Source organism: Medicago sativa, chromosome 7 (genome assembly GCF_051527215.1).
Source record: "Medicago sativa cultivar Bolivia chromosome 7, Bolivia_mono, whole genome shotgun sequence".
Classification (NCBI taxonomy): Eukaryota; Viridiplantae; Streptophyta; class Magnoliopsida; order Fabales; family Fabaceae; genus Medicago; species Medicago sativa.
In genome coordinates, this window is record NC_140755.1 from 45,049,598 (window position 1) to 45,058,389 (window position 8,792).

Sequence of the window (8,792 nt, forward strand, 5' to 3'; positions counted from 1 at the left end):
TGGTTGTTTGCATAACTGTGTGGTGTTGTTTGTTGTCCAAAAAGATTTTGAGGGGTTTGAAAGGAAATATGATTGTTTCTAAACCCTTGATTATATTGAGCATAGTTTACTTGCACAAGACTTCTAACAACACTACCTAGTTGGCAACCAATGCCAATATGGCCAAATTCACCACAAATTTCACAAGAAGGGGATGCAGTAGAAGAAGAAGAAGAGATGACACTAACATTTATTTTTTCAAATTTTTGGGTTAATGCATCAATCTTAACGGCAAGGTGATCATAGTTAGAGACTTCATACATACCTGCCTCCTTTTTGGAGGGTGAAGAATTAGTGATGGCTCTCTCGTCGATCCACTTGTAATGATTTTGAGCCATGTTTTCAATCAAAGCGTATGCTTCTGTGTAATTCTTGTTCATTAAAGCTCCACCTGCAGCTGCATCAACATAGATTTTTGTGGTATACAAAAGACCATTATAAAAAATGTGAATAATAAGCCAATTCTTTAAACCATGATGGGGACAAAGTCTAAGCATTTCTTTGAAACGCTCCCACGCATCGTAAAGAGATTCTCCATCTTTTTGAGTGAATTGTGTGATTTGAATCCTTAATTGGACGGTTTTAGAATAGGGAAAGAATCGGGCAAGAAAAACTTGCTTCATTTGTTGCCATGAAAAGATAGAACCGATTTCCAATGAATGAAACCAAGCACTAGCTCTACCCCCTAAGGAGAAAGGAAAGAGGTGCAGCCTTACGGCCTCTTGGTTTGCATTCAAGGTTCCACTGAGTCTTAAAAAGGTTGAAATATGAAAATTCGGATCCTCAGTGGGTGATCCGAAAAATTGATTTTGCTGCACTAGGTGAACAAGTGCAGGTTCTATTTCAAAATTATCCTCAACCGTTGGGTACACAATAGCATCATATGACTCATTTGAAGATGGGATTGCATACTCTTTGAGAGAGCGTTCCTTAGTCATATCGTTATTATCTTCCCAAGAAGTTAAAGGAAAAAGAATAAATAGAAAAATATATATATATATATATATATATATATATATATATTTGGATAGAACTAATAAAAGAAAAAAATATAAAATAAAATAGAATAAAATAAAGCAAAAGATTTTTTTTTTTTTTGGTCTAACCACTATTAAAAAGTTAATCAAATTAAAACAACTCCCTGGCAACGGCGCCAAAAACTTGATAGGGCCAAACCGCAAGTGCACGGCCTATCGAAGTAATAGTAGTAAGAAAGAGTATCGTTCCGCTAGGGAGTTGTGAATTCAATCAACTTTTAGAAAATGATTAGAAGAGAAGAAAGTTTATAAAAAGGGGTTTAATTGATGAAGGTAAATAACAATAATAATAAAAGAGCCTTGGGATTATTGGTTTGTCATAATAACAAATCTTTCACTAGACAAGACTTTAACTTCTAATTCCATGGTTTCCACCGTAATTTCTTAAGACCGGTTTCCCTTTAGCCCCTCACCTTTCCGATGAAAGTCCGGTGAGAGTTTACTTCTAGTAACCAAGCCTATTTCGCTGACTTGATTACTAGAAGATGCTTATAAGGATTGAAACTACCTGTGTCTCAATAATTGCAAGGACTATTTCACTGTCTTGCAATTATTGTCTAGATTCACTTGTTCCAACATCAAAGCTCCGCTCTCACTTTATGAATTGATGTTTGGGATAATGGATTAACAATTATCAAACCCTCTGCTTTCGCTTCCACAGTTTGATAATTGTTAATTCATGTTAAAACGGTGAATCTAAATTAGAAAGTACGGCTACATAGAATTAGGGTTAAAGTTTGGTTTGTTAGGATTATGTCATTAGACTTTTCCAACAATCCCAAGACAAAGAAGTCTATTCACTAACGTTCATTGTAGACATGGGGGAAGAAGAGAGAAAACAGTAATATAAAAGAACAATAATATAAAAGTGAACTTTTATTCCAAGAACAAAAGATAAATGTTTATGATGGAGTGCTACTCTATTTATAGCTTTACAATTGACTTAAAATCTAAGCAACTATAAGGGCTATTCAGTAAAAACTACAACAGAGTAACTTAGGCCCGAAGAAAAAGCAGCAAAAGGCCTTCTGTGAGGTGGCACGGCCGTGCCACATATTGGCACGGGCCGTGCCAAGCTTCTGACTTGGGGGCTTTATATTTTTGTTCCAAATCTTTCGTATTTTTGCTCGAAATCAGCTCCAGACTCCTTTCTTTTGCTCCAAGACACCTTTCATCATATATTCGTTCCTAAAATATAAAATATGCAATTGTAGTAAAAAGATTCAAAAAGGAAATATTATTGTAATAAAATAAATTCAAATCTAAATAAAACTAAACTAAATAATGCATAAAAATAGACTAAATATAGACTCATCAGTAAACTCAATCAACGGTAAACATTCAACCCAACTGACACCTTGCTCCAAAACACAAGCTCTCAACAAATCTTCCAAACTCTGAATAATCCTCTCTGTCTGACCATCAGTCTGGGGGTGATAAGCAAAACTCAACCTCAACTTAGTTTCCAAAACAGCCTGCAAACTCTCCCAAAACTTAGAAGTAAACCTCGGATCCCGATCCGACACAATACTAGAAGGAATGTCATGCAATCTAACAATCTGCTCAAAGTAGATCTCTGCCAACTTCGCCACAGACATACCGGTCTTAATAGGAACAAAATGTGCCGACTTCGTCAACCGATCAACAATTACCCAAATCGAATCAAAACCCTTAACAGTCTTCGGCAAAGCTCCAACAAAATCCATAGAGATACTATCCCATTTCCACTCCGGTACAAACAACGGTTGCATCAAACCCGACGGTCTCTGATGTTCAGTCTTAGACTTCTGACAAACCAAACAAGCATACACAAACTCTGCGATCTCTTTCTTCATTCCAGGCCACCAAAACAACCTCTTCAAATCCTGATACATCTTAGTCGCTCCTGGATGGATGAATACTCAAACTACTTCTGTGACCTTCCTCCAAAATCCGTCTCTTAAGCTCAAGAACATCTGGTACACAAACACGATCACGAAACATCAAAACACCGTTCTCACCCAATCTGAAATCTCCACCCTTGCCTTGATTAACCAACACCACTCGATCTACAAGTTCCAAATCTTCCTTCTGACCATTCTTAATCTCTTCCAAAATATTACTCGTTAGCTTCAACATTCCTAACCTCACACCATCCGGCGTCATCTCACTAACCAAACTCAAATCTCGAAACTGCTCAATCAACTCCAACTCTTTAACCATCAAAGCAGGCATATGCAACGACTTCCTACTCAAAGCATCAGCAACAACATTCGCTTTTCCAGGATGATAGCTCAACTGAAAATCAAAATCCTTAAGATACTCCAACCATCTCCTCTGCATCATATTCAACTCCTTCTGGTCAAACAAGTACTTCAAACTCTTGTGATCACTGAACACTTCAAACTTAGAACCATAAAGATAATGCCTCCAAATCTTCAACACATACACAACAGCTGCCAATTCCAAATCATGAGTCGATAGTTCTCCTCATGCACTTTCAACTGCCTCGAAGCATAAGCCACAACCTAACGATTCTGCATAATCACACCACCAAGACCCATCTTAGAAGCATCACAATACACAACAAACGATTCCTTTGGATTCGGCAAAATCAACACTGGAGCTGAAGTCAACCTCTTCTTCAACTCTTGGAAACTCTTCTCACACTTAGCATCCCAAACATAAGCTTGTCCTTTCCGAGTCAACGGCGTCAATGGCAACGCCAACTTAGAGAATACCTCAATGAACCTCTGATAATAACCTGCCAAACCAAGAAAGCTACTAACTTCAAAAACAGACTTAGGTGATTCCCACTGCAACACTGCATCAATCTTCGACGGATCCACGACAATACCACCTTTAGAAATCACATGACCAAGTAAACTCACTTCCCGCAACCAAAACTCACACTTCGACAACTTAGCAAACAACTTATTCTCCTTCAAGACTCCCAACACAATCCTCAAATGCTCGGCATGCTCTTCTTCCGACTTCGAATACACCAAAATATCATCTATAAACACCACCACAAAACGGTCCAGAAGTCCAGAAAAGGGTGAAATATCCTATTCTTATACTCCATGAAGACACTTGGCGCATTAGATACTCCAAATGGCATCACAGAATACTCATAGTGTCCATACCTTGTTCGGAATGCAGTTTTGGATATATCTTTTACCTTTACACTAATCTGATGATATCCTAACCTCAAATCAATCTTGCTGAACATTTATGCACCAACCAACTGATCCATTAAATCATCAATCCTCGGAAGCGGATACCGATTCTTAATAGTCAGTTTATTCAACTGCCGATAATCCACACACAACCTCATGCTGCCATCCTTCTTCTTAACCAACAACACAGGAGCACCCCACGGAGAAACACTCGGCCTGATAAACTGCTTCTCGAGCAACTCTTCAAACTGCTTCTTCAATTCGCCCAACTCTGATGCAGACATCTGATACGGCGCAATTGATATAAGACTCGTTCCTGGTACCAAATCAATTGCAAACTCAACTTCCCTCTCCGACGGTAACTCGGTAATGTCGTCCGGAAAAACTTCTAGAAACTCTTGCACTACCAGCAAATCTCCAACTCATTTCTCACTACTTTCCTTCAAGGAAGCAAACATCATGAACACACTTGCTTCACCGCCCAAAGACTTCTTCACTTGCTCCGCGGTCAAGAACTTCCCACTTTCCTCAGCTACCGGCTTAGAAAACGTTGCACTCTTGGTCAAACAATTAATGTTAACACCAAAAGATAACATCCAATCCATACCAAAAATCACGTCCATATGCTTCAACGGAAGACACATAAGATCCAACTCAAAATCAACGTTACCAAAACTAACAGGACACTTATCACACATGAAAGAAGTAGTCACCGAACCACTAGCCGGGATATCGATAACCATCCCTCGCGACAACAGAGTCACAACCAAACCCAAACGCTCAACACAACTAACCGCGATAAAAGAATGAGTAGCACCAGTATCAATAATTGCAATCAAAGGAGTACTATTGATAAAACACATACCTCGGATGAGATTATCCGGATGCTTTACCTCTTCCGCATTCAATGCAAACACCTTCCCCGCCGCCTTCTTTGGCTTGGTACACTTAGTATTGATATGCCCCTTCTCACCACAATTGTAGCAAGTGATCTCCTTCCCAACATAAGTACACTCAAAAGCCTTGTGACCTGCTTTCCCACACTTGTAGCATTTATCACCATTCTTGCAATCATTAGCAAAATGACCAAACATGCCACACTTGAAGCACTTGACTTCAGCAACACTCAACTTGGAGCTTCCACCACTTTCTTTCCTCTTTCCTTTGTCCTTGTTGTACGGTTTTCTAAATCCATGTCTCTTTCCCCTCTTCTCATTCATCGCCTTATAATGGTTCACTTTGACCTTCCCAGCTTCATCAAACATATGACACTTGTGCACCAAAGTATCGAAGTCTCGGATCTCCTGAATACACATGTACTAGTAGATATCGGGCCTCAAACCGCTTTCAAACTTCACACACTTGGAAACCATAGCATCCTCTGCATTGATGTATGGACAAAACCTCGAAAGCTCTTCAAACTTTGCCGCATACTCAGCCAACAAACGGTTCTCTTGCTTCAAGTTCAAGAATTCCACTTCCTTCATAGTCCTCAAATCCTCGGGAAAATACTTCCCCAAAAACTCAGTCTTGAACCTAGCCCAAGTCACAGCTCCCCCACCAGCCTCAAGCCTTCCCTTAGCATTGGTCCACCAATACTCAGCCTGCTCAGCAAGCATAAGAGTAGCCAATCTGACCTTCTGATCCTCACTAGTCACCATAGCACGAAAGATCCTCTCCATGGCCTGCATCCACGTCTGAGCTCCATCCGGGTCATACCTACCCTTGAAAGTCGGTGGACTGTTTCTCAAGAAACGTTCAAGCCTCCGCTCCTCAACCTCTCCAGGATCACGATGACCAACCGCAGCCTGCTCATTAGCCTGAGCCAACACCTGAGCCATCGAAGGCAAAGCCTGCACAATCGCCGCATCATCTCTACAATCAGCCATCTCAAGACTACACAAAACCAACCAACAGATAAGAACCACAGCACAGCAAACAAGTACCGAAGGTAACTCATTACCATTCGCATACTAACAGGAAAATTCAACGAATGCTAGTCCGGACAAGGACTGACCACGGATCTGATACCAACTTGTAACGCCCTATTTCTATTAAAGCGATAAAACACACGAATATAACAAATATTCAAGAAAACTAACGCAAAATTCCAAAAGTACAAACAGACATGCATATATATATATATATATATATATATATATATATATATATATAAAATATCTCAACCGTCGCAGCGGAACAAAACACAAACTCCACACATACATGTCATGGTCAAAATACATCAACGTAAAAAAAATCCTCCAGGTCCTAAACACATGGACAATAAACCAGAATCGAAAACAGACATAAGACACTAGCCTAATCGGAGCTTGTCCTAGACTCTAAGACTTGACAGCAGAGAAAGCTCCCGCCATCCAAACATCCACCAAGCAAACTTACCAAGCAACTAATCCTGCACAGGGTCTACCCATCCATACAGACAAGTCGGCGGCAAAAACCACTGGGGGTAAGCATTACATTAGTCATAATCAATAAACAATAATTAACATAATTAATTCAATTCAATTCTCAATTAGATTACATGAACAATTAACTCCCATGATTACATTCATACAACAACTCAAGTATCACAACTAGCATTTATCAACACATTCATCACTAACCACATCATTCACATGCCATAACAACATCATTGTAATATGCAATGCGCCTAGACTCGACACGTATATGCATGTGGTACCAAATCTTCTCAAGGTCGTCACCCATGATGCAACAAAAACATCATATGTAAGAGAACACCTCCTCTCTTACAATCCACCTATGTAAAAGTACAGCTCCTCTTTTACATTTCACATATGACTCGATATGATTATGATGCATGGACACACAACAACGACCCGATAATGCACAACTTCACTACAACAACGACAATGTAAAAGTACACCTCCAATTACATTGACTATCTCAACAACATTGCATTATCAAGTATACACGTCCACACATTCAACAATCACAATTCACATATGAGTCATCATCATATAAATCATCATCAACTACACGATATCCTACAACAATTCCACATACTTCTCATAAACCAAGCAAAGTGGAATAATACAACATTTAGGATAATCATCATATTCAACCTTCAATAACCAGTCATATATCCTCAATTATTCATATAAAGTCATTCACAAAAGATCCACAAGGTAATCGGTCCAAAGAAACCATTTTTGACAAAATTCGTCTATGTTATCGCGTTTTCAAAATAATTGAAATTATTGAACCAAAACAAGTAAATAAGATTCAATGCCTCAACTAGGTATACCTCTAGGCCACATGTGAGTGCAGTAGAAGATACTTTGGCGTTTCACCGGCCAAATGTGACGAAATCATAAAAACTCAAAGTTCGTCTCACTTTTCAAGGAATTTTCCATTTTCAAATCAAAACAAGCTAGGTCCACTACATCACAGTTTAGGAACCATTTAAACACTTTAAATGAACTCATAAAACATAAGTTTGAAGTTAGGAAACAATCCACAAGGTTTGGGTCGACTTAGGAATAGTTATGCGGAAGTTTCGTCAAATTTACTAAGAGTATTTTCCTCATAACTTAAAAACCAAAAATCATTTCCACGAAACCAAAACCTTTGGAAAGATAACAAGATTATCTAAAACTTTCATGTTTACACAAAAACCCAAATCAAAACAGAAACGAGGGAAAAAGACGCAAGAACGCAAAACAGGGGGGTGCTGCCCTGTGTAACTCGCCGTTGCGAGTAACCTTACTCGCGAGGCGAGTAAGCTCCAGGGAGCCCTCCTTGCTCGTGTCCAACTCGCCTCGCGAGCGCGGTGGCTAGTTGTGACAGTTCAGTCTCGGGAAAACCTCCATTTTCACCCCAAAACCTCAATTTTGACTTCCCAATGCCCAAATTTGATCCCAAGGCTTGTCTAAACATTTTCAAACATAAAAAAACACTCAAATTGATATAAAATTCGACCCAAAATATTCTCCCAACAAAATTCACCATTTGACCCATTTCATAAAACTTCAAAAATAACAACACAAGTCATCACAAGTTCAAAGATTATGATTACCCAAGGTTCCATTCATCAATAACAACACCTCACAACATCAACAACAATAACTAATCATGAATTCATCACAATTCATCAAGAACAACATCTCATATCAACAATTTTTGGGTAAAACACAAAGCATACATATGTACATGATTTAAGCTTGCAATTTCATCATCAACAACTCAATTAGCATTCAATTTACATACTCAAACATTGCATCACAACATAAGCACGAATTTCACAATTAATTTCACAAATAATCAATTATTCAAATAAGCTACAACTAAGTAGGAAATTAGGGTAGAAGCTACAACTAAGTGATTATGATCAAAGACTAACCCCCTTACCTTAATTCTCCACAACTCAAGCTAAGGCTTCACTTTAGCTCCCAAAGCTTGGATCTCTAGCTTTCCTCCATCAAACCCTTTCTCTTCTCTTGTGTCCATCTCTTCCCAAATGTGAAAATGTTGGTAAAACCCTATTTCTCTACAAACACTAGTGTTTAAATAGGCTTTA

General features: G+C 38.9%; 1 non-coding gene across 1 annotated transcript; it reads left to right on the forward strand.

The window, feature by feature from the left end:
- The first annotated feature begins 507 nt into the window (after window positions 1–507).
- LOC146906137 (small nucleolar RNA R71) lies at window positions 508–614 on the forward strand. Its single transcript, XR_015020866.1, has one exon. It is a non-coding gene; the product is annotated as a small nucleolar RNA R71 (small nucleolar RNA).
- The last annotated feature ends 8,178 nt before the right edge of the window (window positions 615–8,792 follow it).